Genomic DNA, 26,052 nt, shown 5'->3' with positions numbered 1-26,052 from the left:
GTCATAGTCTCCGCTAATCAAAGTGTTTCTCCTCAGCACACAGGGTTGGGGGGTGTTGGAGCTACCCACCTTCTCATATGTGTGGTCTACTACTGCACTTAATGCCTGAAAAGTACTATATAATCCCTTCATTGTGGTGGTTCACACATGCCCCTGAATATTATGTACAGGAAAGAGTGCAGAAGAACATGTGGTTGAATCTTTGAATGCTACAGTCTAATAGGCCCTTCGTCTTCTTGGATCAGAGCAACTCAACTAGAAACAAACTCTTGGGGTGGAAGAGCTAGACCAACAGCAGCCAAGTACCCATTTGTATTTGCTGTCCCTGTGTGACATGTGAGCATCTCAGCCTGTCTGTTCCAGATATGGCAGCCTCATTTGCATTATAAAGTACAGTGGTGCCTTGCTTTACAATTGCCCTGCATTACGACGAATCTGCTTTACGACAATCTTTTTGCGATCGCAATTGCAATCACAAAGCGATGGTCTAAATGGGAGAATTTCACTTTGCAATGATCTGTTCCCGAAGCAGGATTCTTCACAAAACGATGATTTTTCAACAGCTGATCGGCGGTTTCAAAATGGCCACCGGGTAAATAAAATGCTTCCTGCTGTGTTTAGGGACAGATTCCTCGCTATACAGACAGAGAAAATGGCCACCATATGGAGAATCTTCGCTGGGCGGTGAGTTTTAAGCCCATTGGAACGCATTGAAAGGTTTTCAGTGTGTTTCTATTGGCTTTTTATTTTCGCTTTACAATGTTTTCGCTTAACGGTGATTTTCCTGGAATGGATTATCGCAGTTAAGTGAGGCACCACTGTATCTTCCTCCAATAGGTGCATACAGAGGAGTTGTCCACTGTTTCAGTCATTCTTTGAAAGGTTAGTAATGATTTTACTAAACATCAATTAAGACCCAGTGATTTCTGTCAATCCAGACAGGCTGATTATTTGCCATTCAACAAAAGATGCTTGAATGTAGTCTCCTGAAATCCAGGAAAACCGAACCTAAGCTCTCCCCTTTAGAGTTCTTTCACCACACAGTCTTGATGGGGCTAAGTGTCTGTTTTTAACATCTTATGTTTCTTTTCATTTTCAGATTTAATTCCAAGTTTATTCATCCCCAATTGTAATGGCAAGCATTGTGGCATGAATTTATTTTTAAGAGTGAATAACTCCATTCTGACTTTAACAATTGCTAATGAAGCTTTGTCAAAAGGCTGGGTCAACATGGTTGTTTGCATGATGTTCTGTTTTCAGAACACATTCATTCCACAAAGATGTTTCTATACCATTCTTTCTTTTTTCTTTTCTTTATGCAAACAAAGAAAGAAGAAAACAATAAATAAATAAATGAAACTTTGATGCCGTGTCAAGCTGTGATGGGATAAATTGTGTGCTTTTTTTTTTTTTTTGATGTCTTGCATTTTCTTACTGGTCTTTATTATTTAAATGTCTTGTTAGAATTTCTATGAGAAGCCGAAGTACAGGGGAAATACCCAGATTGCTTGTAATACAGCCTGCACTTTGGCGTTTTTTATACCCCCGATATTACTTTTTGATTCATGTGGCAGATCGTCCGTTTTGAAGTTTTGATGCAGGTGCTTGAAACTGGAGTCGAATGAGCACTGTTATTTTCATTGTTTGGAAAACAAAAATGTACCTCTGATAATTTTTGTCTTTGATTACCACTTCTTCAAAGGGTTTTTTTAGCAGCATGAAAGCCTTTGAAATTTTCAGAATGAAAGAGACATGAGAGTTATTCTGTATGCACCAGATAAACAGATGTCTCAACTTTCAAACTAAACATAGAGGATCGAATCACAAGCTTCCTCCAAAATAACGAACTAGCACACAATGCACTGCATTTGACTAATATGCAGCAGGATAAATAATAATGCAGTGCAACTTTCACTTGTCTAAATATCTGCAGAATAACACCTCCAAGAACATCACAGTAATAACAAACAAAATATGATAAACTCCAAAGGAGGGGAGGGAAAGGGAGCATCTTCTGAGCAGAGCCTCATTACAGGAACACAAAAGTACACTTAGCGATGTGTTTGTAAGCAGCCGAGATGTTCCCAACTCTTGAGGTCTCAAGTTGTGACTTCCCAGATTAATAAATGTCAACTGCCATCCAAGCTTCTGGTGGATCTGATTCCATAATGGATTAGCACTCAGAAAGTTCTAAAAGAAATCCCACAAAGACTAATGAGAAGATTGTGTGAGGAAGAAAGATGAAAACATACACTTGAAAGGGTGATGAACAGAAGAGAAAACGTCACTGGAAATCTGGGTTCTTTGTAGCTCCTCTATCTAGCACGGGTCTCTGTTTGAAACAATGATCATAAAGCAGGGAACGGGAGCAGCAATTAAGGACAGAGACTGAAACAGCTTTGGAATTTCTACGGTGGATTCAAAAGAGGCTATTTCCTTTCTTCCTCCTCCAATGACCTCAGTGGGTGATAAAACTGTAACAGAAAGGAGAGACAAGGAAGATGCTTCTGAATTCACAAGACTCAAGATAGTCATAAAGATACACTCCCAATTTCCCCCCTCCTTCTGAGCCAAGAATAGGGCAGCAACATGCTGCAGCATATGATTTGCAATACAGAATATATAACTTACAACTTGTTGAGCAAAGTAGCTTAAACTATAGTGCAGAGGTGGCAAACCTCTGCCCTGACAAGCCCATAGAGGCTCTCCACCTAGCTCATGGAGGTCTGTGCACAAAACCCTATCTGAAATATCACATTCTCAAACCAGATAATGTCCCACAGCTTCTACTCTGAGGAGAAACTTTACTGTAATTGCTTATAAGATGAATAATGTCCTACTTGCTTTGGTTCCATGAAAGTGCAACTATTGTTAATAACTTGCATTTCAGTCACTAGCTTGTTGGGATTTTTTAGGTAAGGCTGCTGTGCTAAAACAGAGAAGCACTGTTTCAGAGCTGAATACTGAGATGTCACAGTCCTTATTTCAGTCAAGTTTCATCCCTTCTCAATGCTATTTACATTTTGTGACTGCCACAGTTGCCAGTGGGATGTTCTTGCCTAATGTGAGAAGCAGCCAAAGGCTGACCAGTCTGACACTGGTTCATAGCAGGGGCAAAAAGGTGAAATAACTCACAACTCAGAATTATTCATTATAGATGAAGCAGACATCCAGTCTCATGGAGGCTTAAATGAAATCAAGTAAAATTCTTTCAAAAACGTCAACATTTCCTGCTGTAGTGTCCACACATTCAGAAGGATGTCATGGTTGATGGAATCAAAAGCCCCTAAGACATCCAGCAGAACTGACATGGACACACTCCATCCCATCCAATTCCTGGGTAGATCATCCACCAAGGAAACTAAATCCAGGCCTGAAATCAGCCTAAAATATATCTATACACTCCATCACATCCAGGAACTTCTGAAGTTGCAAAGCTACCACAAATTCCAGAAACTTTCCCAAGAAAGGAATATTTGAATTGTTATTTTTGTCATGTGCCATCACGTTGCCTCTGACTTATGAATGAGTGATCTCCAGAATGTTGTGTCCTCAACAGCTCTGCTCAGCTCTTGTAAACTCAACGCTCTGGCTTCCTTTAGAAAGTCAATCAATCTCATATTTGGGCTTCCAATGTGGATTATCTTAGTCTGGATGTGCAGTAACATATCTTTGCACTAAATTATCTTTTCTAATTCCTTCATTGATGCCCTTTGAAGTCTCTGTCTTCTGATTTCTTGGCTGCAGCCATGTGGATTGATGATTGAACCAAGGTATACCAAATCTTAAACAATTTCAGTTTCTTCATTGTCAGTGTTAAAGTTGCTTAGTTCTTCTGTAGTCATGATTTTTGTTGTCTTAATGTTCCCCTTGTCATCGAAGCTACCAACATGAATTTGACCCAACTCCAGGAGGCAGTGGAAGACAGAAGGGCCTGGCGTGCTCTGTTCCATGGGGTCACAAAGAGTCAGACACAACTAAACAACTAAACAACAACAATGTTCCCCTGCTGCCCTGCTTTGGCACTTTCTTCTTTCACCTTCAATAAAAGTCATTTTAAGTCATTGCTACTTTCTGCAAGTAACATGGTGCCAGCTGGATATCTTATATTATTGATGTTTCATCCAACCATTTTCCCTTCACCTTCATCTAAATTTAGTCCAACTAGATATGTTCTGCATACAGATTGAACAAGTAAGGGGATAAAATGCACCCTTGTCTGACATCTTTCCAATAGGAAACCATTCTGTTCCTCCATATTCTGTCCTACCAATAACTTCTTGCCCACAGTACATGCATCAGGACAATCAACTGCTGAGGCATACTCATTTCTTTCAGAACAGCCCATATTTTTTCATGATCCACACAGTCAAAGACTTAGCTGTCATTTCTAAAATGTAGATTGATCTTCTTCTGAAATTTGTTAACTCGCTCTGATAGCCAATGGATATTTGTAATATGATCTTAAATGGCTCTTCCTTTTTGGAATCCAACTTAAACATCAGGCATTTTTCACCCCATACAACATTAACTGGACTGTTATCACCTGTAACAATAAACAATTTCTACTTGGTTCTTAAATGATATGTTGCCTGGACCCCTGGCATTAATAATGAACAAAGTTGATGTAGTCAGCTGGTGGCAGCTGAATGATACTTAGCTTGTGCCTTTGCTTGGTGAAACAACCAAGGGCCATGTGGGAACATGACAAATTGATGGCATAGTGGTCAGATCTGAAACAATCCAGTGTGAAATTGAATTTTCTTGAGTTTCAGGCTGCAGGTAAATCTTGCAGTCTGATCTGTTATGTATTTTTCTTCTATCTATAATACTGAACAAGTGCTATCCCAATTTGAAAAAATAGGAAATATAAGAAATATTAAAAATAAAACTGGCAGTGACAAGTGGTTGTGAGAGGCAGCCAGTGTGAGGGCGAGCCCATGCCTCAAATGCGATGAATTTACAAAAAGGAATTGCCAAATTCCTATAAGTATACTGAAGACATAAACAGAAAAGAGAAAAGGACTCCTTTGAAGAGGAATCCTATGATGAAGAGCCTGCAATTCTAGAAAGTACAGTGAAAGTTGCTTTGAAAGGACTGGGGGAAAATAATGGTAAGATATCAAGAGAACAATGTTAAGCTACAGAATCTGGCGCTGTCAAAATCCTAACAAAATATGCCAACAAATATGGAAAACAAAACGTTGGCCCACATGCTGGATATGTTCCATATAATTCCAATTCTCAAGAAGGAAGATGACAAGCAGTGTAATAACTATAGCAGAATGATGTTCAAGGTGTTGCAACAAAGGCTTTTACCTTGTATGGAGTGAAAAGTATCTGTCCCACTCATTTAATACTGCCAACTCACTAGTAGTAAACCATGATGGCTACAATCAATTGCATCCACGTATTTTGCCATTTTTCCATTCCAAAGAATCAGGGCTTGAACAGGATCACCTGCCAAGATGACAGGACGTCTCCCCAAAGATGTAAAGAAACCACTTGGATTCTTTAGATTTCTGAGGCAGACCATCTTTATTGTAGAAGCTCTATGTTCCAGACAATTACTTCTTACAGTACTGTGTTGTTATGTTGTGTTATTTTATGTTTTGTTACATTATGTTGTGTTATGTTATGTTATGATTGTAACTTAATGGCTGAAATCCATAGTAAGTTGCAACTACAGTAGGTTCATTAAATCAATGGAATTTATCGAGGAGTTGACATGCCAAATGCTTTCTTATTTGATTGACCTACAGCATACTACTGGATTTCACCAATGAAGAGAGGACATTATTCTTTTTTACCATGGAACTTGAGCCTTTTAGTTACTTCTAGAGTCATGGGTATGTGGCATCAGTTAACAGTGCTATATGCTTCCTCTGTTGTGCATAGGACAAGGGCAACTGTGTGTGGTTTTGCCAACCAATAATGTGCAGCATGAAGATTTGTAAAACTATAATTAAAAATAACTATTTTACTTACCTTTTAGAAACAGGAAACTAATAAGTTACACTGATAAAATGTAATTATAGTGGCAATTAAATACTTTGCAGTGACTTCCAATTTTTTAAAAAATGGCAGTAAGCATGCAATAAGATCAATAGCAGCTAAGTGGAAACTGCTTGGCATCCTTTTATGATACCCAAAATCAACTGCTTGAGGTAACTGCATCACTCTGCCTAATGATAGGGTGAGCCTTAGTGAGAGGATGTGCTTTGCACAAGACTACTTGACAATCTTTTGGGCTAAGCAAGGTTCTGAATGCAGGCTGTTCTGATTCCACTGTCATCTTCTGACTATTGCACTATCCTACTTTCTCTCTGGAATGACAGTCTGTACTTTCAAGATGCCTTAAATAAATTACCCAAAAAATCTGTACTCTCTGTATCAACAGAGCTGATAATGAATAACTGTGCATATAAATTCATATTTGTTGAAAATGAAACTATTATGTTGCCATAAAAATCAATGTTTGTTCAATTATTATCTTTGAGCAGTACAGTACATTGCAACACAGTTTCTCATTAGATTAAATCAAAACTGCTTCTAAATACCATTTCACCAGCTGTTACTGGATAAAGGGCAAAATGAACAGTTTGTAGCAGCAAACATAAAGATTTTTTGGCACACCTTCTTGCCAACATTACTTCAGCTGTGAGGGATGCTTATAAATACCTCTTGCAATTATTTTTTTTCATTTTAATGAAATCTTGGTAACAGTCCTATTACTGTTCTAGAATAAATGGCCCTATTCCTAGCAAAAGCAATCAGAAATTATAAAGAAATTCCTAATAATTTCTCATAAATTTAATTTTCAGTGATTGACTGCCAAATACGAGTGTGCTGTTCATGGTTCTTTGTTTTTGTGGGGTTTTTTGGGTGGAAGACTCCAGCTTCCTGAATTCTCTAAGAATTCCCCAGACAGAACACACTTACATTTCACTCACTTGGAACAAGGCTTTGGCCATTAAGGCTCTATAGTCCCCAAATAACTCCACTTCCTACAAAGTCCTAGGCCTCCCAGAAAGCATCAGAGCAGTTTCCCTTTTTTGTATAATAAAAATAGGAAACACAAGTCTCAGAAGCCTACAAGGTAGGCCCTGTTCCAGGTGAGTGAAACGTAGGTGCCATGTCCATGGGCTGAAACTCGCAAAATGCAGCTTGGAAAATTCTTAGGGAATTCTGTAAGTTGGAGTAAAAAAAATATGAATGCCCAATTGTTGTTATATGCCACCAAGTCACTTCCAACTGATAGCAACCCTACTGATAGCGATCTACAAAATGTGCTGTCCTCAACAGCCCTGCTCAGCTCTTGCAAATCCAAGCATGTAGGTTCCTTTAGAGAGTTAATCCATCTTGTATTGGTTTTCCTCTTTTCCTGCTACATTAACATTTCCCAGCATGATTGTCTTTTTCCTAAGAATTCTGTCCTCTCATGATGTGCCCAAAGTAGGACAGTCTCAGTTTCATCATTTTTTGCCTCCAGGCACAGTTCAGGCTTGATTTATTCTAGTACGCACATGTCATCTTTTTGGCAGTCCAGGTTATCCATAAAACTCTCTACCAACACCATATTTCAAAGAAATCATTTTTTTTTCCCTTTCAGCTTTCTTTACTGTCCAGATTTCACACCCACACATGGTGGTCAGGAATATAAGGCTGTGGATGGTCTTGGTCTCCAGTGACAAATCCTTACAATTGATGATCTTTTCTAATTCCTTCATTGCTACCATTTCTATGCTCATTCTTCTTGTGATTTCTTGGCTGCAATCTCCATTTGGATTGATGATTGAACCAATGTATACAAAATCTTCAACAATTTCAATTTCTTAATTATGAACTTTGAAGTTGTTTAGTCCTTCTGCAGACTTTTTGTCTTCTTAATGTTCAACTTTCATCTTACACTTTCACTAAAAGTCATTTAAAGTCATTGCTGTTTTCTGCCAGTAAAATGGTGTCACCCTGGATATCTTAAAATACTGGTGTTTCTTCCAACAATTTTTATTCTCCTTCATCTCCTTCTAGTCCAACTTTCCATATGATTTGTTCTGCATACAGACTGATCAGGTAAGGAGATAAATTGTACCCCTATCTAAAATATTTCCCTATAGGAAACTATTCTGTCTGTGCATATTCTGTCCTAATTCTCAAGGTGTTGCAACAAAGGCTTTTACCTTATAAGGAGGAAGAAATGCCTGATGTTCAAACTGGATTTCAAAAAGGAAGAGGCACTTGAGATCATATTGCAAATATCTGCTGGCTACTGGAGTGCACCAAAGAATTTCAGAAGAAGCTCAGTCTCTGCTTTTTAGACTACAGAAAAGCCTCTGACTGTGCAGATCAGGAGAAGCTGTGGATTGTTTTAAAAGAAGGGATGTACCATGACACTTGCTTGTTCTGATGAACACACATTTCTAGTGCCAGATTTATGTTATCAACACTGCTGAAAGATAGATCAACTATGGGTTTAACTCTTTTTTTTCAGTTTTCATCAAACATCAAGATAAGTGCAGTGAGTATTCTTCAATATTGTACTGTTTTTATTACAGTTAGTTTTCTTTTAGGTATGGGAAACATTTAGCATTGTGATTATTTGATTCTTTTCATGCTATAAACATCTCAGTTAAGTATCCAGCTGTTTAGTTTTCATTTTACACCCAAACCCAGTGACATATAGCTACATAATTAGTGTGTTCTGAAGGGATGAAGCTGCTGCCTTATATCAACTTAAACCATTGGTCCATCTAACTTAATAAGCTCAGAACTTTTCAGGAGCCATTCACTACGAAAACAGTTCCAGGATCAAAAAATATAGTTAACATTAATTCCACTGGTCACATGTTTGTAGCATTATGGAATTCTAAAGTAAATAAAAACTATTATAGTAACTTTTGAAAGTGCAGAAGTAAAAACCAACCAAACAATGCAATCCCAGCACAAAGATAATCCGATTGATTTAGGCACAACCCTCTTCTGCTTCTGATCTGCCAACAGAGCAATCTGTTGGCAGGACCTCTTTGCTGGCTAAGATCTGGTAACAAGAAGCCAAATGGTGGAGAATGGGTGGGATAAAAGAGAAATCAAATTACCCCAGATCCAAAGATCCCCTAGCCACAAAGTGACATAGTCACAAGGCTGACTCAAAGTTAGACCGGAGTAAATTCATTCCAGGCTGGAAGAAAGTGGGATCAGCATAGCTTCAACTGCCCTAACAGTGGCTCAGCTCGTCCTTGGCCATTTGGGCTTGTTGGGATTGCACTGCAGAGTGTTGACTATTTACCTTTGAACTAGCTATTTAATACATTTACATTGGATTTTAATATTTAAAGCACTGGGATATTTTTCAGCCAGATATGACTCTGTCAGAGGACAGCTCATGCTATTCTCATGCAGCTTACTCTGTCCCTTCCTAAGTGAGGTGGACACTGTTGTCGCATAAGACTCAGCCAAAAATAGGGAAGTTACATGCCACATTGGTTGGGTTATTCTGGGGAGCTACAGTCCAAGAAAGACATTTTTCCCCATCACTAGATTCCAATGCCAATACAGTTGTCTCTTATAAATGGGACGGCATAGGTCCCCTCCTTTTAAATCCATGGACAACGGGCCACAGCTCAAAGAAATCATGCCAGTAGGAAGCTGGGAAAATAGACCCACTCATAATGTCTTATATTGGAGTTCAGTAGTCCCATTATATAAGAAGGGAGATGGATCAAGGGCAGGATTACCTTTTGCTGTGAAGCATCAGAGGGTATCGTTTCAGATTTCCATTGACAACTCTTTCTACAGCAGTGAAGGAGGTTCCATGCTGGAAGATCTGATCAAAGTAAAATTCTGTTAATAACAAGTCAAAGCATTGTACTCCTTTGAGGAAATGTGCCAGTTTGAGGTAACAAATTAACTAGTTGTAGATTGAGAGGGAAAAGTGTTGCTTTTCACATTATTCTTGCATTCTGCACAGCCAAAATGAATATCTCCATCACACTTGCTTTCCCCAAACTGTGACTTTCAAGCCACCTGCTTTCAAGGAACACATTCCATCCTGATTACTGATGACAAATCAGGAGAGAAATTTGTTCCCATTGTAATGTGAATCTATCCAAATCTCCCAAGGAGACAGAATTTCTTTTCTTTCTTTTCTTCTTCTTCCCTGAAGAGAACCCTACATGCTTCTTTTTTAAAAGGTAGCCAGTTTCTTTATGATGTTTCAGTTTATTTTATCACTCTTTTTCTCCTGCTGGTGAAATTTAAATAAATATATTTAAATTATAAATATATATATATAAATATTGTGTACTTCACAGTTTGGGTGTTTTACTTGCTCTTGGCAGAAAATGGCAAAACTCTTCAAACTTCTCCGATTTTTCCATCCAGCATAGCTAGTGACCCTGCTGAATGAGGGATTCTTGAAGTTACAGACAAAATGTATATATTCTAGGTATTGATTATTTTAACCTGCCCTGTGAAAATAGACACAAGGTGTGTGCAGATGCCTGGGGAATTCTTAGAGTTATGGTCCAGAACGTACATCTGCATACCCATAGCAGACATTCTAAAGCAAGGATTGGGGACATATGGTCTTCCAGCTATTGTTGGACTGCAATTTGCATATTCTTCAGAATAAAAAAAATGGGTGCCTACATTTGATAGGCATTATTGTCAAACATCTGGACACCCATACATTCTCCCTTAGAAGGAAGAGCTCACTCTCTGTTTAATGTCCCCAATCAGTCTACAAGACATAGATGATACCATGGCTGAAATGTTGTTTTGTTATGCATGCAGAAGGGGAAAAGACTGATTCATAACTGGCAATTAACAAGCTGCTGCTGGAATTCTTGGGGACACCCCTGCCCACTGGCTTGGCAAATGCTCAAGAATCCCAGCTTGTTGATTGTTAGCTAGAAGCCACTGAACGTTACATTGTTTGCCTTCTTCATGAAGAAGAAGAAAGAAGAAATGTTTTATTACGGTCATTGACCAGCAAAATTAAGATACATTATTAAATTTGGGAACATAAAAACAATCTAAAAACATTAAAAATACTAAAACACCAAAGGACTAAAAACATCCATATACATATATATAAAACCACATTCAAACATCTTAGTAAATATCTCCTACTCGCCTTCTTCATGTGTAACAAAGCAAAAGGATTTCAACTCGTATATCCTACAGGACAAGAAGGAATTGAGTGGTGCTGCTACAGTGTAGTGATGAAATCAAAATGTTACCCAGAGTTAGGGACATGGCAGAAATTCCTTTGGCTCACCATCTGATAAAAGCCAATCTAATTTGCATTTCCTGAACTAATATGCAAACTGGAGTTCCACTATCCTTCCATTCTGCAGGTCTTCACATTTTCTGATGCATTTATCTGACTTCAAAACTTGGAGACAGAGATTCAGACTGCAGAAACTCAAAGAGATTTGGCCATCCATACCTAGATTCCACTCGCACATCATTCATTACCATAGTATGAATTCTTCTTCCCAAGTTGCATTGTACGCAATGTATCATTTCCCCAAAATCTTCCTCTTAGCCTTTCCTCTGTCCTGTTCCAGCTCTAACACACCAAACTCTGCCATATGGATTGTTTGCTGCATTCAGGTATGCAAATACCTGAACAGTGCATCAACGCAAACATCAACAAAAGCAGCAGCAATCATTTAAGAGCATTCCTGTGTACTAGGGGATGCATAGAGACCTTTTTTTAAAAAAAAGTTTATGATCCATAAAGTTTTTTTTTTAAAAAACCCTTAAAACCCCAAATTATTTGATTCTTAAAGGAATAAAAGGAGAGAAGACATCAACATGATGAAGCTTTTCAGAACTTAGAAACAACAATGAGAGCCCCCAGAGCAGAGTGGCTTGTGGATCAAATAATGGCATCTTTACCCCAATATTTGAGGGGGGGATCTCCCACTTCAGCCACAAGCCACCTAAGCTTGAGACATGTTGCCCTACCAAAGGGAAGAGATAAAATCCACTTGTATATTTTTATTATTTATCATATATTCAATTATTTGTTGTGCTTACTCCCAAAGAGCACAAGTTGGCTCAGATGCTTCTCCTCTCCAACTTTATCTATCTTCTGATTGGCTCAAGAGATGCCCAACTCCATCCCCGTGGCAATGCTGGATATGAGACTCTGGGGACTGTCAAAACAGTAACTTGTCCAAGCTCTGATTGAAAAGGCTGGGATAATTTTTCTTGTAAGCCTCGCTTTAAAAATACTCCAAGGCAGGCAGCAAGTGAGCCTTCCTAGAAAGAGAATGTCATAACTGGAAGAAATCACCAGGGCCCAGGATGCCCCTTGAAATCTCCTGGATGCCCCTTGAAATCTCAGCAAATTGCTATACTTGTTTGAGACTCCGGACAATATGCCAAATCACAAAGTCTATTGCACTCAAGTACAATTTTTGCATGTACTGTACAGTTGATTTAAAGCCTGGGCACTTGTCTTCATCATTTCCCAGCTAGGGATGTATTGTTAACTGGATAGATTTGTTTCCTGGTGATGACAGAGGTCTATGGCCTCTGTTCTAGTTTCAGCACAAAAGGATTACATGTACTGTACTTTCTGGAAGAAATGCTATCTACTGTATAGCTGATCTCAAGTGTCAGTGAAAGTCCTTTGCCAAAGGCCCTGAAAAGCCACTTGTCAGAAAGGATGGTATTGAGCTAGTTACTAGATGGAACAAGAAGAATGAACATAATGGCATTTTGAAATTACCCATAGCTTAGTGGTGATAGGATGATACTGGGACCCAGAGCCTCATCCTACCAGAGCTCAGAATATCATAACAGCTTTCTGAATATCATTGCATGCTTTCTTCTTTGTAATAACATTCCAAGCCTTGCGTCTGACTCAGTATAGGGCAATTTCTTACCTGTGTATTGGTGCCACAAATAAATATGGAAACAAGGCTTCATTGTACCTGGAGTTTATTTGAAAATAAGCTTATATTTTGTCCTCAGCATGAAGGCAAATAACTCATTCTACTTACACATTCAATGGCAATGAAAACACATCATGTAGCTTGCTCTGCTTTTCTATCTCAGAGCTTCTGAGATAGTCTAGAGTAAAGCACTTAAATATACAGCAGTGTAAGCACAACATATAAAAATTGCATTTCTAAATGGCGTCTTTGGTGGGCAGTAATCTCAGCATGCACCATGAGGAGCATAGTGACAAAAGGTGGCTCTAGGTCAATGGGGAAGTTATTTTGCATAGAGCATCATCTGCTGAAATGGAGATCACAGCCCAAGAGAGTTTGCAAACCGCAGACAAGATCAGGCATGTAAATTTTGGGATGGCCCCTTCCTGTTTCTAATCAGGAGCACTTTTCATTTTGCCACAACAGTTCAAAAGGGCAGAGGCAGAAGATGGGAAGGCCTTTGAAAAATAAAGCCATCCTGCTCAAATGATAATAAAGCTTGTCTTGCCACCTTTGGAATGCTGACGTTCATGTCTTCTCAAAGGTCCCTGCCAGTACAGTACTGTCATTACAGCGCCTTTCAGCTTCTGCATATCCACCCACTGAAGTTCCCCCAAGATAGCTTCTACACCAAGCATATTGCATTTCTACTGAAAAGGATGACTGGCAACAAAGACCTTGTGACTTCTCAAGGCCAGCTTGAAATGGATCCAATATCTTTTTATTGTTATTTCTTGCTGTCCTGTTCTTTTTCTTTGTTGCTTCTCTTAGACCATCAATTAAGCTTTCATATCACTTCCAGAAGTAGTGTGAACATAATGATCTGGTAGATCTTCTAAAGATTAGCTGTGCAACAGACTGTATTTATCCACACCCAACAACACTTGGCAACAGTTTATATTCGAAACTATTCCTAAATGTTGTTGTTATATTTATAGCATATTTTCTCTCCAATAATTGTTTTGAGATATGGGGGGGGTGCGTCATTTTATTATGATACTACTAACAAAGCTATGGGGATGAAAGAGCAGAAGGAAGTCAGCCAGGAGCATAGGCCAGGGAACCATATTTAGGCTGTGGTCTGAGAGTCGTAGATAGTATCTCCTTTACCTATAATATATTCCACAGAATTCTAAAGGGACTTTCATGGAGTAATATACATTTGATGCAGTCTTCTTTCAACAGCAGTTTGTAGATCAGCCCAAGACAATATCATCAATATCCAAACTATGTGAGCTTCGTAAGTCATAACTGAAGGACATCAAAAGAACAGATCTGCAGAAATAGTTACTAGTTAGAAAAGGATTTGCTGAACCCTTGAGAAATGACCTTATATGGTTTGCCACTGGTGACCAGGATTTTGCCCCTTTTAGCAGTTACCACACTTTGTTTAATGGGAGACCAGTCCTGACCCAAACCTTCTTACTTCCCTGATGAACTACTTTCAAAAGTAACCCAATACAAGCTTTTAAATGAATCACAAAATAATTTATCTATTTTGTTGCTCAAAAAAGAACAAGAAGTATTGAACGCATAATATTCTTGCACTTTCCTTGAACACATACTTGAATTCACATATGTACTTATAACGGAACACAGCATATAGCCAACTGTGACTACTTTGTTAAATCATGCATTTGGTTGTTTCCATTTGTTCAGCATCAAAGGAGGCTGAAATCCAATTGAAAAGTTTCTTTAGACAGCCATTGTACGGGAACATGATGTCAATATTAATAAAGGCTGAATTTCCCCTTGGCTCACTTCTTACAGATAAGCTTTTCAATAATACACTGCTTGCACCAAAGGTCTGACGGGACTGGGAATAGTAAAAAAACACTAATAAAAGAATGTTGAATGTTTTTATATTAAATTTCCCCACAGGCAAACTGAAAAGCCTACTTAGAGGACGCCAATCAACATGGCACTTATTAAATGTAACAAGAGTCCTGTTACAACAGATCTTTAAAGCCCCTGAAAACGAATTGGAAAATAAAGACAAAAGGCAATTACAAATGCATTTTTAGTTTCAAACTCTGGACACCTTACCTGATAACCAATAACATGGAACTGCATTGTTTGATCTTCAAAAACCAGCGTGTTTTTGTTTTGTTTTTTTATCAGCCTACAGCTATATTTGAATTCCACTTAACTCTATCAGGGGATAATTTCATTCCTTCTATTCCTAGACGTCATCTTTAAATGGGAATGTCAGATATGAGATAAGTTTATTTAGGATGAATGCAGTTTTCAAAAAAGTTGACAAAACACATTGCACACCATCTTATGATGTTTAGGGAATTTAATATCTGATTATTGGGACCTTGGGGCCCAGATATTCTTCTCATCCATCCTACCAGGAGTCAGAAGAGGAGTAGAAAGGGAACAGAAAATATTCCAACATGAGGGATTTGGATTTTGGGACCATGGCCTATGCAAGATGGACTGCTGGCAGGTGATGGGTTGCACCTCACAAGGACTGGGAAGAATGTGTTTGGCCACAGCATGAAGAACTTCATCAGGAGGGCTTTCAACGGAATTGGAAAGGGGAGTGAGATGCAAGCATAGAAGTAAAGACAGAAGAAGCCTTATGCACAATAAGAGAAACAGAGCCTGTTTCCTATTATTGGGCCCTCTATAGCAATGGTCCCCAACCTTGGGCCTCCAGATATTCTTGGACTACAACTCCCAGAAGCCTTCACCACCACCTCTGCTGGTCAGGATTTCTGGGAGCTGAAGTCCAAGAACATCTGGAGGCCCAAGGTTGGGGACCACTGCTCTATAGGACACCATAATAGTATTCACAAAAATGTCACAAATCACACAATCTTAAGCATCTATATACTAATGCCAGGATTATTGGAACAAACAAGAAGAACTATAAATCTTAGTTCTGGGGGCAAAATGACAGGGATAACAGAAATTTGCTGGGATGACTCTCATGGCTGGAATACAGCAACTGAAGGGTATAAATTGTTCAAAAAGACCAGAAAGAACAGAAAGGGAGGTGGAGTCACAGTATAAATCAAAAATACATATTTTTGAAATGGTAGTAAGGGAAGCTCTGTGGGAAAGTGACAATGTTCCACTTGAGTCCTTGATTTCAAAGGGAACAAAAGCAGAGTGTAGCTGCATGTTGTACACTGGATTGTAGGAAAGCCAATTTTAATACACTCAGAAGTAAGGTCCCATGGCTGGAGATCCTAACAGGAAAAAGAGTCCAAAATGGGTGGAAGATTCTTTCAAAGGTAATTCTAAAGGCAGAATTACAAACAATTCTAAAAAGAAGAAAAGATGGAAGACTGAAAGAAATTAAAAAACACACAAAAAAATCTGAGGGAGAACCTGGAAAATAAACAAAGACACATACAGTGTAGGGAATGGAAGGAAAACTAGGCCACAAATGAAGAATACAGAGAAGTAGCAAAAATTGCAGGGATGGCATCAGGAAAGCAAAACTGAGAATGAGCTGAGGTTAGAAAGATAAACTTAAAGCAACAACAACAAAAGTATTCTTCAACTATGTATGTCGCAAAAGACAAAGAAAAGAAATAATGGCTCGATTGGGGTGGAAAAATCAAATCAAAAGAAAAGGCAGAAGTACACAATTCCTACTTGGGCTCAGTCTTTTCCCAAAAAACATTTTATGGCTCTGCAGGCAAATGTGAAGTACAAATGGAGGGGATGGGATTGCAGCTTGAAATAGATAAAACTAATAGCTTATTATTTTCAATGAGTTCAAATCTCCAGGGCTGGATGAACAGCATGCAAGTGTATTGAAGGAACTGGATGAAGAACTGCCAGAAGCACTGCTTATTATTTTATTGAAATCACAGAGGATGTGTAAAGTGCAAGATGATTGGAGAAGGGCTAAAGTTGTCTCTATTCTCAACTGGGGGCAAAGGCCATGGACTGTCCATGTGGCTCCAGGAGGCGGCCATTCTGGTTGTTCTCCTAGAAAACTCCAGTAAAGATGTTAGTTTGCATCGGGGGGGGGCATTTTGGGTTTCCGGGTGAACTGGATCTAACCCAATGCTTGGCCTTTGTACCTGTTGTGGTAATCAATAAAGTTGTGGCCTTTTTCTTCCACTTAAGGGGTGTTGTGTGTTATTCATAGAACCAGGCCTGCTTAGCCATAGGTCAACAATACCTTATTACTTTGAATGAGCTGAGATTTCCAGGACTGGATGAACTGCATCCAAGTGTATTGAAGAAACTGGCTGAGGAACTCTCAGAAGCTCTGTCCATTATTTATTTATTTATTTATTTATTTATTTATTTATTTATTTATTTATTTATTTATTTATTTATTTATTTATTTATTTATTTATTTATTTATTTATTTATTTATTTAAATCATGGGGAATGGCTGAAGTACCAGATGACTGGAGGAGGGTTAACATTGTCCCTATCTACAAAAAGGGAAAGAAAAAAGAACCTGGGAAGTACAGACCAGGCAGCCTGACATCAATTCTAGGGAAAATTCTGGAACAGATTATAAAGCAGTCACTATGCAGACACCTAGAAAACAAAGCAGTAATAACTAGAAGCCAACACGGATTTGTCAAGAACAAATCCTGCCAGACTAATCTGATCTCATTTTTTGATCGGGTAAAGTCCCTGGTATATGACAGGGATGCTGTAGATGTAATATATCTTGACTTCCGCAGAACCTTTGGCAAAGAGCCTCATGATATTCTGATTAGGAAGCTAATTAGGTGTGGGCTGGATAGAACAACTATCAGGTGGATATGCAGTTGGTTGCAGAACCATACTTGGAGAGGGCTTATCAATGGCTCCTTCTCTAATGGGGAGGCGGTAACTACTGGGGTACCCCAAGTCCAAATCCTGGGCCCAGTGCTCTTCAACATTTTTATTAATGACTTGGATGAAGGAGTGCAGGGAATACTTATCAAATCTGCAGGTGACACAAAGCTGGTTGGAATAGCTAATACCTTGGAAGACAGGAACAATATTCACAAAGATCTTCATAGGCTTAAGCACTGGGCTTAAAAAACAGAATGAAATGTAACAGGTAAGTGCAAAGTTCTATACTTGGGGGGGGGGTAACCAAATGCACAGTTACAAGATGAGGGATTCATGGCTCAGTAATACTACATGTGAGAAAGATCTTAGCATTGTTATAGATCACAAGCTGAATATGAGCCAACAGTGTGACATGACTGCAAAATAGGCCAATGCTATTTTAGGCTTGATTAACAGAAGTATAGTCTCCAAATCCCATGTTCCATTCTATTCAGCACTAGTGAGGCTTTACTTGAGTACATTGTATCCAGTTCTGGACATCACATTTTAAGAAGAATGGCAACAAACTGAAACAAGCTTAGGACAGCAAGGATGATCAGCAACTTGCGCAGATCATCTAAACTGCCAAACTAGTACTACTGTAGCATCTGCATATCAAATATTGTTGATAACATCTTCACTGATGCTGCTGCAATCTTTTGAATCAATGTTTGCTTTTCTACTATGTGCTTCAAATACAAATTGAAAAGCAGTGGTGAGAGTATACATCCTAATTCTCTTCTTCAATCACCATGTCCTCTATCATCTGACCTTCAACATTCATTGCATTTTTTGTTGCCATACAGGTGACTATGTATACCTCTTGAATCAAGGTCATTTCTTATCAAGAGCTCTAGCAGCTTGCCATGTTGGACTTTGCTGAAAGCTTTCTCATAATCAACAAACCAAAAATACACATGCATGTTTATGTCACAGCATCTCTCTTCCCCAAACAGAACGGTGTTTCAATGGTTCCAAATCTGCGTCTGCCCCTAAATTATGAGGTTCTTGCTCCATCTTTGCACTTCTTGTAAATTCTACAATGTATTATCTTCAAGACAACCTTAAGCAAATGGCCCGTTAAGTTTACTGTTCTGTAGTCGCTATATGCTTTGCGATTTCCCTTTAGATTAATATAATCAAGGTTGATTTCAGCCAAATTTCAGGAATGAATCCCGTTCTGCAGATTTGATTGAAAAGATTCACTAAAATATCTAAGTTGTCACATTCTATTAGCTTTCATACTTCTCCAAGGACATCACAGGGTTCAGGAATTTTGCCATTTTGATAGCTGTACTTCACTTTGAATTTCTGTTTGCTGTATTTCTATGTCAGTAATGACATCTAGTACAATAAATTCTCTTGGTCTATTATCTTCAAACAGCTATTTAATATATCAACTCCACACCTTGATTTTATCCTAGATGTGAAGTACCAGGGAATGGAAAGAATGGACTATTTAAGTAGTGGGCATTCCTTTGTTGTAAAGACGGCTTTACCTACCCAAACCTTTTGTGTATGTTGAAGGCACAGTAGATCTTCTCCAGGTTTTCTAGTTCTGTACTTTGTCGAGAGCAATATTTTTGATGGTATCTTTTGCCCAGAGTAGATCTTTGGTCTAGCTGGGCGGGTAGAAATCCAATAAAATAAATAAATAAATGTTTATCTAATATTTCTTGTATTCCCCACTTTTTAATGTACATATATATTTCTGAGGTTGCTGCTGGTCACATGTATTAATATTTCTGTCAGAGTAGAAACAGTAGCATTTGTATATGAGCTATTTTAAATGGGTAATACTATTGATAATCTTCATCCATCTAATCTTTTACTGCATTAGGTACATATATTGCCTCGTGGCGCAGTGATTAAAACGCTGTACTGCAGCTAAAACTGTGCTCACGACCTGGGGTTCAAATCCCAGGTAGCTGGCTCAAGGTTGACTCAGCCTTCCATCCTTCCGAGGTCGGTAAAATGAGTACCCAGCTTGCTGGGGGGGGGGGCAATGTGTAGCCTGTATAATTAAAAATTGTAAACTGCCCGGAGAGTGCTTGTAGCGCTATGGGGCGGTATATAAGTCCAATAAATAAATAAATAAATAAATATATCTGGATCATATAGCTGTTTAAATTCCTATGTTTTTCCTGTTTTTAGTATTTGTATTTTCATTACCTATTGAGGTTAATTTTATTAAGTACAGCAATGTGAGGGTTATGATCTGAACTTACATCCACTCCAGGATAAGTCCCCACCATCTTTAGCATAGTTTCAGTACCTCAGACTAAGTAGGGGCATATTCTTAAACAATGTAATTGTTGTGGGACTTCCTGTTGGTTCAATAAGCATTAGCCACTCTGAGTATGGAACAAAGTTCATAACAGTAGGGGTTATGTCTTTCATTACTATGATTACAATTTTGTAACATAATATGAACAGCATATACTGTACTCGATCAGATCATGGGCAATAAACTTCATGTAATCCCAGGATCTGAATATTCACCACTTTCCTTTAAAAAACACACACATTATTTTGGAATGTTCCTGTCTCGTACACATATAGTATCTCCTGGGTTTTTAATCTGATTTTCAATTCAAAGATTCTTAGCACCCTTCGGCCATCCAAACCTGCCAGGATGGTAGGCTTTTTTTAAAAAAAATTCTGTCTACCACAAGTAAATTTGGAAGAGCCTACTATAAGTCATTGTTACATCCAATTGTGATGGCTACCATCATGCCCCTTGTTTTCCATACCAAAGTCCAACTAGTATCCTTTGCCTTTTGACTGTTGTGAGTATTGATTTTGCTACTGTTAAAATGAGATGGGATTTAGAGACAATTCGTTTCTTCAAAGCTCCATAGCCCACCCCCAAAAAACTCCTCTGCCTGAAGCCAATGGCTTTTACAATGTTTCAGGAAAACTAATACAGTGGTGCCCCGCTTGATGATTACCTTGTTACATAAGGAAATTGCTTAAAATGATGTTTTAATAGGGAAAATCGCTTCACAATAATCGGTTCCCTGCTTCGGGAACCGATTTTTCACTTAACGACGATCAAAAACAGCTGATTGTCGGGCTTTCAAAATGGCTCCCCGCTCTGTAAAATGGCTCCCCGCTGTGTTTTAGGATGGATTCCTTGCTTTACAGGCACCGGAAAATGGCTGCCCTATGGAGGATCTTCACTGGACACTGAGGTATTTCACCCATTGGAACGCATTGAACCGGTTTTCAATGCATTTCAGTGGGATTTTTACTTTCGCTTGACGACGATTTCGTTCCACAGCGATTTTGCTGGAACAGATTATCTTCATCAAGTGAGGCACCACTGTACTTAATGATTATCATGGGTAGGTACATGGTGTTGATTTTCATTAAAATCAGTGAAGCAGCTGAATCCTCTGCAATAATGCTGGTGATGGTGATTGCTTTGATTTTATGTTTGACGTTTCCTGCATTCTATTACAGGCAATGATATTTAGTGGAACTTCTGGGTCAGTCCAGTCCAGATCTAATGTTGGACTTCTCCTAGTGGAGCAGCAGAATCGTGGAAGAGAGGGAAACCTTACTTCCCGCTGTAATCTTTGTGCAATCCTAAACCCTGTTCCAAAGGACTAGGAAACAGTTTGGAGCCAGTTTTCATTCAGCTCAGAAGGGTGCAGGGGAAAGAGAAAGGGAAGAATGTTTCTAGTCTCTTAATCTTGATCCCATTGCATTTTTCTGGATCCCAACAGTGTTCTTGCCCCAGCTTTTGTAGCAAGTTGCAAGACTTTGTTTTCTCCTCCCACATGGATATTTATGTGCACTTTCCATGCATATGTTTCTGAATGTACATATTTCTGTGTGCATTTTCTCCACTCACTAAAACATATTAGTGTTTTTTTTCCCTAGAGACTCATGGCACACTGGTTAAACTGCTGTACTATAGTCAAGCCTCTGTTCATGACCCTAGTTCGATCCCATTAGGTTCAAGCAGTTGGCTCAAGGTCTGCTTGTCAGATTCCATCCTTCTATCCTTCTGAGGTCAGTAAAAAGAGTACCTAGTTTGTTGTGGGTTTTTCGGGCTCTGTGGCCGTGTTCTGAAGGTTGTACTTCCTAACGTTCCTAAACTAGTACCTAGTTTGCTGGGGGCAAGTTGTTTCTATAATTTATATTGTAAACCACCCAGAGAGTGCTCTAAGCACTATGGGATGGTATATAAGTTGAAGATACTACTAGTAGTGGTAGTAGCAGCAGCAACAGTAATCCATGAATTTCACTTTGTGTCGCAATGAATCTCATGCAGTACAAAAGGAGTAGAAGCTCAACTACATTATTTTCAATCCTTATCCTACAGATGGATGGAAAATATATAGCTTGCTTCCTGATGTTGTTCTGCTGCAGCTTCCATCAACTGTAGCCTGCAAGGAAAATGCTGAAGAATCATGGGAATTGATACTGAACTACATCTAGAGGGTAGCACATACACTGTCACTGACCTAGGCCACTGAATGGTTTACCATGGCTATTTGTTATAGTGTTGTAACACTACTTTTTTACCTAATGGGATTCAAAGCACTTTTGTGGGAAGAATTCTGTCAGGAAACTGTGTGGGAGGGGCACTGTGTATCATAACATTAGCCCATCCATTCCACAGGTGCTTTAAAGTGAAGGAAAAGAAGTTTGGTGTTTTAATTATGAATAAAGGAAAAAAATAACAAATATTTTAACCAGCACTTTTCAAACTTTTAACACTGCTGAACTCAAAGGGCTTTATCAAAGTTCTGAGGGCTTGGAGGAATGTAGTACATTTTTTAAAAAACATTAACTTTTTTTCTTGTTGTCTTAGCAGAAAAAGAGGTTAGATGTTAAGATGAGCTTCCTGGGGGAAGATGATGAATTCGACAATCATCATGGCAGGCAGGCAAGCGAGCAGGCACAAAACTTCTCGTTAATGTCACACACTTAGTGTAATAGTTCTATTGCATGTAAGCCATAGGGACACATCAGAAGACAGTCTATGAAGTTAAATTTACATCCTGGGGTGAGTTTCAAGGACAAATTTTGGGCAAAGCATTTTTTGGTCTTTCTTTTGCTCAAGTGAATGTTATAACTTCTTATACATCTCTTAGGGTGAAAGGAGTTTTATTAATTGGCAAATTGAATAGATACTAAGCATAGCTGTCAAGTCCAATATGAGAGAAACCTTTTCTGTTTAGTTGCGATATCTTCTGTCAGAAGAGTATTTAGTAATGTTGTATAATTTGAATTTTCTGTTTTATTTGCACTACTGGTGGATTTTTTTCATTTGTTTTTCTAAATTTCTAAATTTGCCAATTCTTTCTCCAAATTCTTATATCTTGCCTCTTTTGACTTCTTTTTTATTGCTCCAGGTCTTATCAAAATGCCTCTGAGGACCACCTTGCCAGCTTCCCATACTGTCCGCATGGGCAATCCTTCGGTGAAGTTCCTGTGAAAATAGTCCTTCATTTGGGACAAGATTGATACCCTCTCTTACAAAAAGATGGAAAAAGAAATGATGAACCACACAGCCAGACAAAAACAGAAATTCAACAAATGCCAAACAAGCCAACAGAAACCTACACTAGACACCACATGCATCAGCATCAACCTCTCGGGATGCCAACTCTCCTCATAAGAAACCTCAGTCTTAAGCAAAGGAGGAAATTTTGCAGTCACACCCAGTAAAATTCCTGTGGAAGACATAATTGCCAATGTGGAATCAGCATTATATCATCTTCCAGAAGAAAAAGCAGAGGAAATAAAAGGGGAAGTGACTAGGACCTACGGAAAGCAAAAAACCCTCCAAAAGCAACGTAACAAGAAAGGAGAGAAATGCCATCAAGTCCCTGAACTCAGACCCGGATATCATCATCCTGCCAGCAGACAAAGGAAACGGCATAGTAATCATGGAAACAGAAGAATACAAGGACAAAATCAGAAAACGTCTAGACCCCACCTGGGGTCCCAACCAAAAAAATCACAAAACAAACATACTGATCAGGAGTTCCTCCCTGCACCCCAACGTCCTTCAATGAATCTGCAAGACAGAAGCTCTCCCACCAAGACTATACAGACTCCACAAAATCCACAAGGACTCAATCCCACTCAGGCCCATTAAAAGTGCCATCAGCTCCCCAACATATGAATTAGCCAAACACCTAGCGACCCTCCTACAGACCCACATTGGCCAAACCACATCCTACATCAAAGACTCAGGACATTTCATAAGCAAGATCAGCACCCTAAAACTCAACCCTGGGGACAGACTGATCATCTCTGATGTAGTATCCCTGTTCACTAAGGTACAGTGGTACCTCACACAACGATGTTAATTGGTTCCAAAAAAATCAACGTTGTGTGAAACATCGTTCTGTGAAACACCATTTCCCATAGGAATGCATTGAAAACCGGTTAATCCGTTCCAATTGGAACAGATTGCCATCTTTAAGTGAAAAAACCCATAGGAAACATCGTTGAGTGAAACAATGTTTCCTCCATTGGAATGTATTGAAGCCTACTCAATACATTTCAATGGCTTTGCAAAGTCCTTTTTTGCGCCTGTAAAAGTGCCTTACAATGTTTGGAACAGGTTTTAAATGCTTGCAATTGTTAGCCCACCTCCTGAACCCTATGCAAACTTAATTTGGTGTTGTTCTGAGTCGTCGTTAATTTTTGGTGATTTTTTTGAATTTTCTCTCATTGGAATGCATTGGACGGAAAGTTCATGAGCGAAAACGGAAGAGCTTCAAAAGCACTGAAGCCGGCTTCAGTGCTTTTGAAGTCCTTTCCGATGTCCCGTTTCGCTCATTTTTAAGTGTCTTACAATGTTTGGAACATGTTTTAAATGCTTGCAATCGTTAGCCCACCTCCTGAACCCTATGCAAACTAAATTTGGTGTTGTTCTGAGTCTTCGTTAATTTTTGGTGATTTTCTGTTTTCCCTATTTAAATGCATTGAACTGTCCATTCAATTGATTTAAATGGGGAAAATTTAAAAATCACCAAAAATTAATGAAGACTCAGAACAAAACCAAATTAAGTTTGCACATGTTTCACAAGGTGCACTATGGAATCCAAGCATTTAAACAGGTTTCAAACATTTTAAGACACTTTTACAGGAGCGAAAAAGGGACATCGTTAAGTGAAATTCGCCCATAGAGAACATCGTTAAACGATGGGGGAAATTCCTCAAAAAAAACCATTGCTGTGTGAATTCATCGTTGTATGAAGCAATCGTTGTGCGAGGCACCACTGTACCGATAAAGGACACCCTGACACTCATCCAGCAGATCTTTCCAGGAGACATCAAGGCCCTCTTCCAACACTGCCTAACGACCAGCTATTTCCAGTGGTATAATGAATTCTATGAACAGACAGATGGAGTGGCCATGGGGAGCCCCTTCAACCTGGTTATAGCAAACTTCTACATAGAGCATTTTGAAAAACGTGCCCTGGCTTCGGCACCCCTCGCACCCACAGTCTGGTTCCGATATGTGGATGACACCTTTGCAATTTGGAGCCACGGTGAAGAAAAATTGGAAGAATTTCTCAACCATCTCAACAGCATCCACCCAAATATACAATTCACCATGGAAAAAGAAATAGAGGGCCAACTCCCATTCTTAGATGTCATGGTCCTACCCAAAACTGACCTCGGACTGGGACACAATGTCTATAGAAAACCCACTACACAAAAACTCCAACCACAACCCACAGCAAAAAAGAGGCATAATCAAAACACTGGTAGACCATGCAAATCGGAACTGTGAAGCTCAGTTTCTCCACACTGAACTCAACCATCTGAATTGGGCCCTATGGGCAAATGGCTACTCCAAAAATGAAATCACAAGAGCCATCAAACCAAGAAAACAACACCGAACTGAAGAAGAAAAACATCCACCCACAAATAAAGTATTTCTGCCCTACATCAAAGGGGTCATGGACCGGATGGGGAAACTTTTGAAAAAACACAACCTATAAACAATATTCAAGCCCACCACAAAAATACAACAAATGTTACAGTCAGCAAAGGACAGAAGGGACCCCCTCACAACTGTAGGAGTATACCGGATGCCTTGCAGTTGTGGCCAGGTATATATTGGAACCACAAAACGAAGCATCCACACCAGAATCAAAGAACATGAGAGACACTGCAGATTAAAACAAGCAGAAAAATCTGCAGTAGCTGAACATGCCCTAAAACAAACTGGACATGAAATTCTATTTCAAAATACTGAAATACTGGACAACACCAGCAATCGTTACATCAGACTGCACAGGGAAGCCATTGAAATCCACAAGCA

General features: G+C 39.0%; 1 long non-coding RNA gene across 1 annotated transcript; it reads right to left on the bottom strand.

Moving 5' to 3' along the window:
• Positions 1-491: 491 nt before the first annotated feature.
• Positions 492-11,053, bottom strand: LOC110083389 (uncharacterized). Its single transcript, XR_002301274.3, has 2 exons — positions 9,735-11,053; positions 492-2,474 (listed from the first exon to the last, which is right to left on the bottom strand). It is a non-coding gene; the product is annotated as an uncharacterized LOC110083389 (long non-coding RNA).
• Between the last annotated feature and the right edge of the window lie 14,999 nt (positions 11,054-26,052).

This window comes from Pogona vitticeps, chromosome 3 (assembly GCF_051106095.1).
Source record: "Pogona vitticeps strain Pit_001003342236 chromosome 3, PviZW2.1, whole genome shotgun sequence".
Taxonomy (NCBI): Eukaryota; Metazoa; Chordata; class Lepidosauria; order Squamata; family Agamidae; genus Pogona; species Pogona vitticeps.
The sequence above is the reverse complement of the archived record's forward strand: the minus strand, read 5'-3'. Positions and strand labels throughout refer to the sequence as shown.